The following is a 15,648-nucleotide window of genomic DNA, read 5'->3' on the forward strand; positions in this document are numbered from 1 at the left end:
GGGTCAGTTTAGTCTACTTGCACATACATACAAACTGAATAGCAAAGCTCTACGTTATATTACAAAAAGGGGGATGAGTGTTGCCTTTCGGTTGTAATTGACAGTCCAAAGTTCCTTAGCTGTTTTGACTAGTGAAAGGAAATTTGGAATTGGAATGAGAACCACATTTGGATATCACATTGCCTTTCAATTCTCCTTTCACTTAGCCAAGACAGCTTAGGAGATTTGAACACCCTTCATATTCAGCACAAACAGAGTCCCTTGTAGTGACAGCATCATAACCCTCATTACCAAGTGGAAGGAGCATTATAAAAGGGCCAGTTTAGGAGCACAAAGCTCTACGTTATATATTACAAAAGGGGGGGAATTAAAGGTCCAAAGCTCTTTAACTATTTTAACTAAAGAAAGGAAATTTGGAATTGGAATGAGAACCACATTTGGAGCTCACATTGCCTTCCGATTCTCCTTTCTCTTAGCCAAGATAGTTTAGGAGATTTGGACACCCTCATATGCACTTTGCATACTCCTCAGTCCATATCCGGGCGATCCCCTCATACTCTTCCCTATTGTTGCGGTATTGCTCAGCAATTGCTTCTTGCCTAGGAAATGGCTCCTCACTGTGGAGCTGTAGAAGTAGATCATATATGTGCCACAGACACTACAAAATGCATAGAATAATTAGAACAAAAATATGATGTTGTATGTTTATCAAATGAAATAGAGAAATGGTTGCATTATACCGTGGCAGTGGAAAAGCGATGGTCATTAAGGAAACGGGGAAGATGAATCGACCCATGAGTATCCACGTTAGGATGATATATCCTATTCCGGAATCAAAACTGAGAATAAGAGGAGAGCTCTATTAGTGTATGTTTCATATAGGGGATTATATCTTACTGATCTGAGTTAATATTACTCTTGCAGGTCTGTTTGGGAAATCCGGATGGTATCTGATTCTGATTTCAAATACACCCCTTTCATATGGGGTGTATTGGGGGCCTTTCATTCTGATCGACCATTGGAAGAAGTTACCATCGAGAGGACCTGTACGTTATCATCCAATAAGAATCATTAGAAATACATAGAAGAAACCATGAAGGGTTACGGAACAACTATGGATTGACATACGTACCATTGATGGCCAGAAGCCACCCTGGGTTCTCATCGTACAACTTAGTCAAGTCAGCAATTATTTCTCCTGGAGTTTCAACAAGGGGATCCATTGTTGGTAAGTTTTCTGGGTGTTGAAGGTATGATTCTGAATTATGATGCATATATTTATAGTGATATGATTGTGGTAAGTGAAAGGCCGTGTTAGGGGAAGGGTCACGTAATTACTACTGAGTTTAGGGTTGTGTGTAATATTAATGACATGCTTGGCTTTTGCAGATAGCAAGACCTTTGGGATTATAGGCCTAATTATTACTCCAAGATATGGATTGACTTATGGAAGATATGGATTGACGTTAGACACAAATGTATTGGTTATTATTTTGGTGTTTTAATTCAGAAATGTATTGATATGGATTGACGTTAGGCACAAATGTAAACATATTATGAGTATTGGTCTCCAATAAAATTAAAACCATTGACATACAGAATTTCATCTTCATATTTTAGAATGTTTATGTATTTAGGTATAAAAACCAGAAATTCAAACGAAGAAGAAGACATAAAGTGACATTTTAATTTTTAAAAATGTCATCTAAACAGGCTATAACGTCAGAAATTATTATACGAACTGTCATCTCAAATTGAATATGCCATTTTTCCACACGCTAACCTGACGGTTTTAATTGTAAAAATGTCATTTGATGACATTAATGGTGACAGCAGTAATAAATATGTTGCATCGTAATAAGGGTAAAATGACAGTAAGAAAATAGGCTAATGTCATGTGTGATGACGAAACATGACAGAACCTGACCGTCGTCTGAAGGTGCAATAGACGGCAGCGAGCCCCGTGACAGATTTATATCTCGCGGGACGACGGTTTTTAACCGTCGTCTGAAGAGGGTTTTGGCGTAGTGTGTAATATTGGTATTGTGGCTGATCTATAATATAAGTATTTTGTCCTTTAATATTATTATTGTGATTCATCTATAATATTGATATTCCCTGTTTTAATTTTGGTATTGTGATTGATGTGGTAATTTGGACCCGCAATTTGGACTCTTAATTGTCCCCTGTAATTAGGGCATGTAATTTGGAATCTTAATTATGACCAGTAATTTGAACATACAGTTTGGAAATGTTACATTTGATAACTATGAGTACCCAACAATCTAGTAAAAAAAATCATTGTTACCTAAATCAATATATTTGATAACTTTCAAAATACATTACAAAAGATGTATCAAAATACCATTAAAAAAGTTGTATCAAAAGAGCGTTACAATAAATGCACCAAAAAGAGCATTACAACAAATGCTACACATGCACCAAAACAACATTACATCAAATGTACCAAAATAACATTACATCAAATTTACTAAAACAACAATGCTATTATAATCTAATCGCAAAATATGCATGCCAAAATGCATTCATTTGATTCCCTTCTTTCCTTATCCCTTTTTTGACTGACTTTGCTGCTTTTTATTGGTATTGACTTGACCAATCAATTGAGATGTCTCTCTAAAGTTCCTGAACACATTCTATAATGGAAAAACAAATTTAACAAAGTATAAATTTAATAAATCATCAATCTAAAAATTGAATAAATTGAATCTTAATCAATAAGAATAAAGTAGCTTAATGGTATCACTCAATGGTTAAAGAATAAAAGGTTGGAGTTTGAATCTCAAATCTTACATCTAAAAAACAATAATATATTTTAATATATAAAAGCTTTATGAAGGGTAACAGGTACCGAGTACCTTAGGGGGTATTCTCATACCCTTTTATATAAGGTATGAGTAGTCCCATTAGGATCAGATAGTGCCGAGTACCCGCAGGTACAGTACCCGCTGACATCCCTAGTTGTGACCTTCCATTTTACATCTCCCACATGTGATTGTGCACCAGCTCTTGTAACTTTGAATGGGTCTGTCACACCCGACCCTAGACGACCTCAATCGGCATCGGGCGTGAAATAGAAAGATCATAATCAAGACTTAAGAGTCTCCAATTTATCCACATATCATTATATTACAATTGCAATACCAAAGTTCTAACCATAATTCTAACAATAAGCATCCAACTTCCAAACCTCCCCTAATCAGGCGGTAACCTTCTCTATATCCTGTACTTTCTCACCTAAAAACATTAAAACATTTAAAAACGTGAGACAAAAATCTCAGTAAGAAACTATCAGCTATAAAAATCAGTTTTTCTTAACATAACTACATATATACCTTTAGAAAGGGATTTAATCAAAACGTTATAAAATATACTCAAAAACTAAAGTTCATAATAGGATCAAGGTGTTAAATCAAAAACCAAAAATACATAATCTTGTATCGATTCTTGAGTTCAAAACCTTATAAAATATTATAATCAAATAAGCGTTTTATCAAACCAAATCGTAATCAATCAAACGTGATATCCTTATATCAAAATCAATCATAACGTAAAACATAATCCAAATGAACTTAAAACATTGTATCCATCCTCGAGTTTCTCCCCTTAAGTATCAATCCATAACCACATATATAATCGAGACGTCTCTTAACATTGCCTATCCCATATGGTCTTACCCAACACTTCGCTGCCATACCCAATAGGTCTTCACACTGTGTACACAGGCCATGTCCCTCACTGAACATGGTCTTCAAATATAAAACCACCGATCCGGATAACTCTCGATGGATATAAAATCATAAAATCATAACGTGCTCAAATATCATTTCACAATCAAATTTCAAACTATTGAATAACAAAAAATCATATTTGGCTTCAATTAGCCATTTTGTATCATAAAAATCATATTTGGACTTCAATCCAAAATAATAATAATAACCGCAACAGATTTCTCAATCCAAACACAATTCGTAAGAAATCATCAAATTCATTTTGTTCAATATAGATATATATTGAAACCAAAAACATATACGTATATATGTAAATCACTCAAATCAAACCTTAAATCAACATAATCAAGTAAAATAGGAAATTCATATAGAATCATAATCATTAGGTTCATTTGAACCGTAATTTCACAATAAAAAGCAAAATCGTGGAAAACCCCAAGTTTACAAAATACCCGTAGAAACCCTGAAATATCAATTTCTGTAAATTCTGTGATTATATATATATTTATATACATCAAACTCACAATATAGTTGATAGTTACTTACATTGGCTATTAATTGAAAACCACAAACCCGTTCAATTCGCCTCTCAACTCTATCTAAGCCATTTCCCTCCAAACATTGCCGAAACTCAAAAACTCTTCGGCTAGAACTTAGATCTATGCATAAGGATGCTATACTTTAAATTTCAAATAATTCGAACGGTCGAATATCCGTAAATCAAAGAAACAGTGGAGAAACGGTCGAGAGAAAACTGATAATGAATAGAAAAGAAAAAGAAAAAGAAAATGAAAAGAAAGAAGATGATATATATAAAGAAGATGATCACGCCGCCTGAACTGAGATTTATATATCTCAAATATGAAAATATCAGGTTTGGTCATTCGTCTTTCTATAATCTTTTAAAACTAACTCTAAATATTTAATTTATACCTAAAACCATCAAAGTAACTCCAAATTTTTCCTATAATACCAAATTAACTTCACAAACTCAATAATTATTAGACACGGACGTGACAATATTTTATAACGTTTTGATTAAATCCCTTTCTAAAGGTATATATGTAGTTATGTTAAGAAAAACTGATAATGAATAGAAAAGAAAAAGAAAATGAAAATGAAAAGAAAGAAGATGATATATATAAAGAAGATGATCACGCCGCCTGAACTGAGATTTATATATCTCAAATATGAAAATATCAGGTTTGGTCCTTCGTCTTTCTATATATTTAATTTATACCTAAAACCATCAAAGTAACTCCAAATGTTTCCTATAATGCCAAATTAACTTCACAAACTCAATAATTATTAGACACGGACGTGACAGGGTCCCTTGGCTCATCGATTTGCATGTTCCTTTTCTTTTGGGGTCGACCATAAGGTTTTTTCACAAGCCATGGATGTATATTCGGTAATTCAGTCCTTTCCCACTTCTCCTGACTTGGAATAGGATTAACAACATTACTATTACTCATAAACACACATACTTTGAAATTACTTTATCCACATAGTCCTCTGGTTTTTCTCTGTTCATATAAATGGCAGATTTGCATGCTTGCATGGGATGCTATGTAATTTTCCAAAGTCTACAAGTACAAGTCCTAACTACTAAATCTACAGTAGTGGTTGCATCATAACACTCTACATACTATTTAGACCTACCAGATGCATCTTATTTAGCCCTTCATTAGATTAATCTTTTAGACTCTATAGATCATCATCATTACGTGAGTCCTCATTAAATTTAGTGTAGTCTTCTTCATTTTCTATATTTCCCATTGGAGGTCCAAAAATGTTAACATCACTACCTTCATAATTATCAAATTCTATGCTAAGCTCTAAGGAAACATCACTACCATCAACTCTCTCGTCATAATCTTCATCTTCTGAGTCATCATCATCACTATAAACTTTTGTGAAGAGAAATAAAAGTTTTGGGTTAAAATAATATTGTGATCCCATGAAGGGAGTGAAATTGATAACAGCCGAATATTTTATTTTAAGAAATTCATTTTAGAAACTACTTATATATGAAATAAATAATTATAAAGCATAGTTGATATCTCAAATTAATTCCGCAAGCATGAAAAATAAATAAACAATCAAAGAGTAAGCGATTTTATGCCCCTCAATGTGTTACCATAGAAGCGTGCCTTTAGTATCTAGGGTAGATTCAGCGACGAGAGTCCTCTCGAGCGCTTCGAATCTCCGATGGAATTCAACAAATCCCTAATGTCTGGTGCCTCAATTCAGAATGAAATGCCCTCTAAGGATTTTTTAGGAAATTTTCTCTCTAGAATTTTATCTTTTTATGATTTCTCTTTGTAAAACTTTCTTTTTCTCAGACTTTCTCTTTCAAGAAATTTCTCTCCTTTCTTTATTTTTGTTTCTTTCTCTTTCTCTCCTTGCCTATTTTCTCTCTTTAACTTGCCACATCTTGGTTTGGATATTTGAGCCCTTATTTATAGGGGTCAAAATCCCTAAGACATGTGAGGTCCCAAAGTGGACCCTCGCCTCCCACCCAAATCAGAGGCCAAGACCACGGAAACAAAGGGTTGAGGCCTAACGTTCTCCTTAAAAGAGAAACCATGCTCTTTCGGGGAACCTGGGCCACTCCAATGGGACAAATTAACTCGATAATGACTATTTTAGTTAACTTACCAGAATCAAAACTCACACAAAAATTAAAGAGGTGAATTTTTCTAAGCGTTTCAAACCTTCCAAGGTTCCATCTTTCAGTGACCTTTGTATTTCCATCGATAGTGAGATCTTTGGGACTCGGCAACTGCTTCATTTTTAGAGGGTACGTAACTTACATCATAGGGACTGTAAATCTGTACTAATAGGTCAGCTTCCACTTAAGTATTTTAAATCTATTCTTTAAAAGTCGGTTCACATATGCTTAAGTGTATGCTGGTGGAGAAAGAGAGAACGTTTCTACGTGACTTATTAATCATCTGACGCCAATCGCAGTCCTATTATATTTAGAACAACTAGAGTCATTTTGACTGTTGGTGTGCCCTAGTTCACAGACATTGGTTCTGTAATATGTATTAGACATATTGTATATTGTTGAATACATTATATAAGTGTTTTATGAATAAAGGCAATAATTCATAATGATTGTATGTTGTGCTATGAAACATGTATGATGTATCCGTTGATTGATAATCATAAACTGTCCAAGACCTGTTCTATTCGTGGGAATGAATATAACTAAAGGTCTATGCATCCGATATATGTATAGTAGTGTAGGAAGCACCACTACAACACTTGTATAGTCAGATATAGATACATGTACGTATTGATGTAGCTCAATGTGGGGCTGTACCGATCCGCTCTAGAAAGATTCATGATGGACATGTCATTAATCTTTCGAAGTGTAGAACTCTATTATCTCCAGGCCCGATTTCATTATAGTAAATAATGAGGGATTCCGTTCACTTTGATATACGTCTAACAGGTTCGTAACAGGATGCCAAATATGGGTATGTTGCATGAATCGTTAAACACGTTGTTGCGAATAGATGAAGTGAAGGAATTACCACTCACATAATGGTGAGCAGATATCATCGGCCACTTGATAAGTGGAACTGAAGAAGTGTATGGCCATACTCTAATAAGTAGTTTACTTATCTGATTCATCAGTTCACTTTCAATCAAGAAATAGAATAAACCGTACGAAGAATGACAACCACTATAACACCCAAGACGTATAATTCTTTTAAAATTAAAACTATTCATTAGGTAAAAGCATATATTAACAACTTATACTCGTAGGTATATCAAACATATACACGTTAATATATACATATATATCTTTATACATAAAGTATACAAACTTATATAGTCCAAAAGTTTACTTATTCTACATGCTTATAATGAGAGGAGATATTGTGAGATGGAACCCAACAGACCGACCTTTCATCCATGGAATCTACAGTTCTTTAAGCGTCTAAAGTCCCAGTCTAACCTTCACTTCAACTAGCTGGAAAATTTAGCGATTTATATGAGTTGAAACTTAGTGAATATAAACAATCAATGAATTACCAATCACACATAGTCACGCAAACAAGTGTCACACTCAAGTCATACAAATGCAAATGAATGAACCGTTTTATTAATGTTGTGACACCACCAGCCAGTCACTACCCGGGATCAAATAACAGGTAACATGGGTAACATATATTACTGTACAGCCTTGTAATCAAGTAATTTGACCTTTCGGTCCAAGTGGTTCAAATGTTGACCGTATAGGTCCAAGTAGTCCAAATATTGACCGTATAGATCCAAGTAGTCCATATAAATTCAAGTAGTCATAAAAGTGACTGAACTGGTATGTCACAACGTCATCCATTTACGTTTCATGCAATCATGTACATATATTCTATATCAATTAGATCATATTTAACAAATACACACACACCTCATTTGAATCCAACTATCACAAATAATGTTCAACAAGTATCACATTTAGCATATACACATACTCCTCATTTAAATCCAAATATTACAAATAATGTTCAACACGTATCAATTCACATCTATTCAAGTTAATTACAATAATCCACATCAATTTATTCACATCAAACACCACAATTCTCAAATCACAAACACAATTAAAAATTTACTTCATATCATGTTTATACTCACATCTAGGCTGTTAATTTTCTAGATGACGGTTTGCACCCTCCTCCGGAATATCTTCGATATTACGAGCACCTATAAAATAATTTAGCATATGATTAAATATAAATTACACCCTCTTTAAACCTAACATTATTTACTTATTGATTTTTATTTTTCATTTCATTACACTTGTTTCCATCAAATGATATTTGTGTCTATACTAATATGACCTCTTAACATTAAAAACCTTTTAACTCGTCTTTCACTTATCCAAATGAACTAATTCTGATTTTATTTTATCCTAGACTCATACATGCATATCATACTAAAGTTTTATAGAATTTCCAAGCATACATAATTTATTATAAAATTTCTCTTTGAGTCTTATTTTAATCACAATTTCCCTATAGAAGTTCTACAAAATCACTCATAACTAAAACGATATAATTCCAAATGATTTGATTCTTTTTCCTAATTAAACTAGGAAAATAGGAGTATAACATATCCAAAATTCAGAATTTTATAAGCTCTGTACAATTTATAATCGAATTTATAATCTGACCCTGTGTCAACATATAGGCAACACAACACATATGAACTTCTTTCCTAGTTATATCCTAACATACAAATTCAATACTAACCAAACTTTCGAGAACACTAACTAACACATATATTAACATCTCTTATTTGTAACACCTCTCCAAATGAAGTCTTTAAAGGCTTCAAAAATGTATCACAATAACAGCTTCATGTATAGGATTCAACTTAGAGCTAGTCTAATAGATCATACCTTATCTCATAAAATACTTAACCAAATTGTATGCAACAAATTTTGTGATTTACCTAAGACCTAATCTCAAAACTTTCCTTTCTTCAACTCCCTCAAATAAACATATCTTTCTCTTCTTCTACTACTACTACTACTTCTTCTTCTTCTTCCATTTTTCTTCACTTTGACTCTCTTAAAGGTGTTTCTCTCTCTAAATTTCTGGAGATTTCCAGATTAGAATGGATCATCTAATCCTTCTAAAGAGTTATCTAATGGGTTTGGATACATTTCTTAATTTGCCCAAATGTTTGTGTTGTTATTACTATCGTATAGGTTGCACCACTATCATTATTATTATTATTAAATCAGAAATTTTATGTAATATTAAATAAATTATAAATTTAACAAATTACACTTTAGTACTTATACTTTTCAGATTATTCAATTTAGTCCATATACTTTAAGACAAACTTAAACATCTATTTCATATACTTTCACTTATCCTAATATTATTATCTACATAAATTATCATGTATTCAATGACATAATGACATGTAAAATGCAAATATTATTTCTAACATCCCTAATAATGTTATGTAACGTATATGTCTATATGAAATGAAATGCACAAAATTGAGATGTTATAACCACTATGTCTCTAGTTTATAATATAGATATGCAATTGGTAAGAGATATTGGGAGATCATCTACTGGGTTTCATATGTCTTCTATAGACGACTGAAATAATTCATATCAATCGGGAGTCGTAATGGTTTGCTAGAACCCACTTACGGTCATTGGGCTTTAGGTCCATGACTGACTGAGGACGGACCATCAGGATCATGCACACACAACTCGTGGAACTGAATATAATCATAAATACATGTACTGTATTTAATTGAAAATGGAACAAGTTAATTAATTGTCAATTAATTAACAAAAGCGATTAATTGATTATTTGTTGAATAACAAGTTAATCAATTTAGTATTTAATTTGGTTATGGTTAATTAGTTAAATTTTCAACGTAATTAATTAATCAATTGATTAATTAGATTGCATAGGATAAATTATTAATTGAACCGTAACGTAATTTAATTCTTTAGAGCCTTAATAATAATTGTGGATTAATTGAATTAGACCTAATCGATCCGAAGTGAATTAAATATAATCTGTAGGGTTATATTTATGATTAGGGGATCACTAAGGAGCTAATTAGAAATTAACCACACTTAACCTAAACCTAATCAGGAAAGGTATTTAATGACCAAGTTAAAAGAATTAAAACCCTAGCCTCCCTTGCACTGCATATTTTCAGCCCCCTATATAGTGCTCTTGTGTTCTTCGTTCTTCCATTCTCGGATTTTGGCTAGCACCTGTTCAGTGATTTGGATCATCATATAATCTTACTTCATCATAATAATAATACTTATATCTATAATTTTCACTCCAATCATGATGAATATGAACTCCAAGTCATCATCATCAATCAAATATAAACCTTATATCGATAACATATTTCCTCTATGAATATCACCTTGACTTATTTATTTTCGTAAAACCTCTATAATCAAATCCTTACAATAAGAAAAAATCAATATAGATCATTCTTATACCCATCATCCTACATCCCATTAATAACTCCAAATAAATTTATGGATAACAAATACGATTTACTTAAATCGCAATGTGAAAGTTTTTTTAAATCTCCAAGCAATATCCTCAAACACAATAAAAACCTAAATTTTTATAATGTCATTCAATTTCTTTATTTGATCTATAAATACGCAATTTGATCCTTATATAAACTTAAACCATAAAAGATCAGAAAAATTTGTCCTCAAAATTCATATCTTAATTATTTCTTCAAACATCAAATATATTCTCCCACTTTACTTCTCATTGATCACTACCATCGATATCTCTCTAAACATCCTTTATATAACTCTCAATAATTCTAAACCTCAACCCGATAAAGTTCAACAATAGATCTGCACTTGAATTCGGATATCATTTATTCAAACTAAGATTCCATAACTTGTTAACCTCCTATCATAATCTCAAATTTATAATCAACCTCCAAAACAATTAATTGAAATCTCCACACTTTCGCTTTCTTACTCATATATATATTAACTTCAAAACTCATCATATCATTTCAAAATCTCCTAACCTTACTTCACATCTGAGATACGTATATTTTTCAGCTAACTATTAAACTTTCAAATATCAATTCCAAGTCATACTAAGGAGAAAAATCAAAACAAAAACCAAATTCTGGTTTAAAGCTAAAATGACCAACATATATCGTTTCTAGTCTAACTTCTTCATACGGAGTCCGATTAAGGTGATTCAAAAACCCCTGGAAACGTAAGACAAAAATAAAGAACTTTCATTTAGGACTCCATGACAGATTCGGCCTATATCCGGTCTAAAAATGCATCACAAGATTCAGGTATGAATCTGATTTTCCAGCAGCACCTATATAGACAATTCTCTATATCTCTAGCTCAAAGTTATGACTTACTCCTAACCCATATCACCAAATATCAAATAATTTACTATTTTTCATACACCAAGATATTGCTAACCTTCAAATCTCATTTTTACACCTCATTAGCTAGTTACTCAATCCTCGAAAAATTCCAAATTATTTCTTAGCTTTCACCAAATAATCATATTCCTCAATTACTATCGATTATTTCTTAGCTATCACCAAATATTCATATTCCTCATTTACTATCAATTATTTCTTAGCTATCACCAAAAATCGACATTCCTCAATTACTATCAACCTTAGGTCCGAAGAATTTAATCTAGAGCTCTGATACCAAACTGTCACACCCGACCCTAAACGACCTCAATCGGCATCGGGCGTGAAATAGAAAGATCATAATCAATACTTAAGAGTCTCCAAATTATCCAACGCCATTATATTACAATTGAACTACCAAAGTTCTAACCATAATTCTCACAATAAGCAGCCAACTTCCAAACCCTGCCTAAACGGTCGGTAACCTTCTCTATATCATGTACTTTCTCACCTAAAAACATTAAAACATTTAAAAACGTGAGACAAAAATCTCAGTAAGAAACTATCAACTATAAAAACCAAGTTTACTTAACATAGATACATATATACATTTAGAAAGTGATTTAATCAAAACCTTATAAAATATACTCAAAACCAAAGTTCATATAATTTTATTAAACCAATTCATAATCAAATAAATGTTTTATCAAACCAACTTGTAATCAAATAAGTGTTTTATCAAACCAAATCGTATTCAAGCAAACGTAAAACCTTATATCAAAATCAATCATAACCGAAAACATAATCCAAATGAACTTAAAACGTTGTATCCATCCTCGAGTTTCTCCCCTTAAGTATCAATCCATAACCACATATATAGTCGAGACGTCTCTTAACATTGCCTATCCCATATGGTCTTACCCAACACTTCGCTGCCATACCCAATAGGTCTTCACACTGTGTACACAGGTCATGTCCCTCACTGAACATGGTCTTCAAATATAAAACCACCGATCCGGATAACTCTCGATGGATATAAAATCATAAAATCATAACGTGCTCAAATTTCCTTTCACAATCAAATTCCAAACTATTTCATAACCATAAATCATTTGGCTACAATTAGCCATTTGTATCATAAAAATCATATTTGGACTTCAATCCAAAATAATAACAATAATAACCGCAACCGATTTCTCAATCCAAAAACAATTCATAATAAATCATCAAATTCATTTTGTTCAATATAGATATATATTGAAACCAAAAACATATATGTATATATGTAAATCAACCAAATTAAGCCTTAAATCAACATAATCAAGTAAAATCTGAAATTCACATAGAAGCATAATCAACAGCTTCATTTGAACCATAATTTCACAATAAAAAGCAAAATCGTGAAAAACTCCAATTTACAAAATTCCTGCATAACCTTAAAATATCACTTTCTGAAAATTCTTTGATATATATATATACATAAAACTCAAAATATAGTTGATAGTTACTTACCTTGGCTACTAATTAAAGACCACAAACCCGTTCAATTCGCCTCTAAACTCTGTCTAAGACATTTCCCTCCAAACACTGCCGAAACTCAAAAACTCTTCGGCTAGGACTTAGATCTATGTATAAGGATGTTATGGTTCCAATTTCGAGTGATTCGGACGGTCGAATCTCCGTAAATCAAAGAAACGGTGAAGAAACGGTTCAGGAACGATGAAAAGAACGAAAAGGCAGAGAAAGAAAATAAAAAGAAAAAAATAAACAAAGATGATGATCATCATCCGTAATCTTTTGCAATATATATCCAAATATAGTAAATATCATATTTGATCCTTCATCTTTCTATAATCTTTTAAAAATTATCCTGACTTTTAATTTACATATAAAACTCTCAAATTAACTCCAAATTTTTCCTATAACACCAAATAAAAATCACACGCCTAATAATTATAATATATATTACTATCAAGGTATAAATTCTAGAAATTTAGACGCGGACGTGACAGTGGAATGAATGCCATTGGGAGGCAAAAATATTTTTCATTTAATGATTTAGAACTGTCTGGGAGACAGTTGTTTGAGAAATTTTCCAAAAATTGGACCCGTGAATAGAGTTGTGCCCATTCCACTCGTGGGTAGCCAATCGAAAAGAGAGGCCACATGTTCTCCTTATGAATAAGTGGGTGGTAGAGAAGGAAAACTCATACAATTCCTTTTGAAATTAAAATTAAGATTGAAATCTGTAAACAACTCCTAACTAACCCGAAAAGGTACATTAAAGGGTTAAGATTGTCTCACATATTTAAAGAATCATATAGCTTCTCAATTTAGCAATGTGAGATGTTTAACACATCCTCTCACGCTCAATTCATTTGGTGCATTACACTAATATCAGCAGAGACCCCAACATTGAACCATAACTCTGATACCATGTAAACAAGACCTAATTGACCCTAAAAGATACCTTGAAACCTTATGATTGCCTCATATATTTAAAGAGTGATATAACTTCTCAATTTAACAACGTAGGATGTTTAACAAAATCGAAAACACTTTTCCTTTTGCCATTGGCCTTTAGTTTTACAGAATAATGTTCTTAGAAAATTTTAAAATAAATCAAATCGAATTATTCTTGCTAAATAATTTGATATCATCCTTTTTTTTAAATAAAAATGGATAAATATCTTTTTTGGGAATGAATAAATATGACAGGAGATTGAATATTTAAATAATACAAGTCACATGAGTGACACATAAAAAAACATGGAGTATGTCTCAACAATATTGAAAAGGATTGACGAATTTTGTTTTATTTATATTATTTAATTTTTTGACAATTAGTGGGAAAATAACTAATCCAAGTGAGGGAAAATCTAAAGTGAGATTTTCAAAAATTTGTTTCGGAATTTAGTTGGAAGATAACCTCGTTATTTATTTTGCTTATGTTTCTTTTTATTGGATTATTTTTTATCAATCCATATTAATATAGTAGGTTTGTAATATTACATAAATCTGACTTATTGAAAAATTATAAATTCATTTCTGAATTAAAAAAAATTTTAAATTCGATTTTGGGTAGAGTTTGTTTTCCATCATTATACCAAAAACGGTTTCAAGCACCGACTATCATTTGTTTATCACAATATATGATATTGGAGATGCATATCCAAACAACTCTGATGTATTTCTAAATTGTAATTTTTTAATTACTTATATCGAGATGTGCTATTTTTTTAATGAACGAAAGAATATAATTTCTAAAAAATAAAAAATAAATAAAATAATAATAATAATAATAAATACTTAAATCCCTTTCGGTTCAGCTTTCTCGCTGCCCGGTCTGTTTAATGGCTTATGAGACGAGTGACCATTTGCTTGTTCATTGCCCCTTTGCTTCTCAAATCTGGTTTAGCATATCGGCTTTATTTGGTAGAAGACTTGTACTTGATTCTTCTCTACAGACCCTCTTGCAACACGCCTTCTCACACAAGTTCAGTTCGCAAGTCCTTTCCCTCTGGCAGGTCGCGCTTGTCAACGCTGTTTGGTTGATCTGGTCTGTAAGAAATGCTGCTATTTTTTAGAGCAAGCCACCAAACATTCATGAGGAATTACGCTATCTTTGGTCTGCAATTCGTAGCTCTGATAGAATCAGCAACAGATCGATATGGAATTCTGTAGTGGAGTTATCTATTCTTCATAATCTCGGGTTAAACGCTCGTCATCATAGGGCCCCTCGAATCATTGAAGTTAGATGGAAGTCCCTTCCGTCTGATTGGATTAAAGCTAACACTGATGCCTCCGTGATCTCGGGTAGAGCTGGTTGCGGTGTGGTTTTTCGAAATAGTCAGGGGCATCCTCCTGGGTCATTTGCCTTCCCCCTTGATTGTGCTTTGGTACACATGGCGGAATTGCAAGCTGCTATTTTTGCAGTTTCGATTGCGAGGTCACGTGGATGGACTCG

This window comes from Euphorbia lathyris, chromosome 3 (assembly GCF_963576675.1).
Source record: "Euphorbia lathyris chromosome 3, ddEupLath1.1, whole genome shotgun sequence".
Classification (NCBI taxonomy): domain Eukaryota; kingdom Viridiplantae; phylum Streptophyta; class Magnoliopsida; order Malpighiales; family Euphorbiaceae; genus Euphorbia; species Euphorbia lathyris.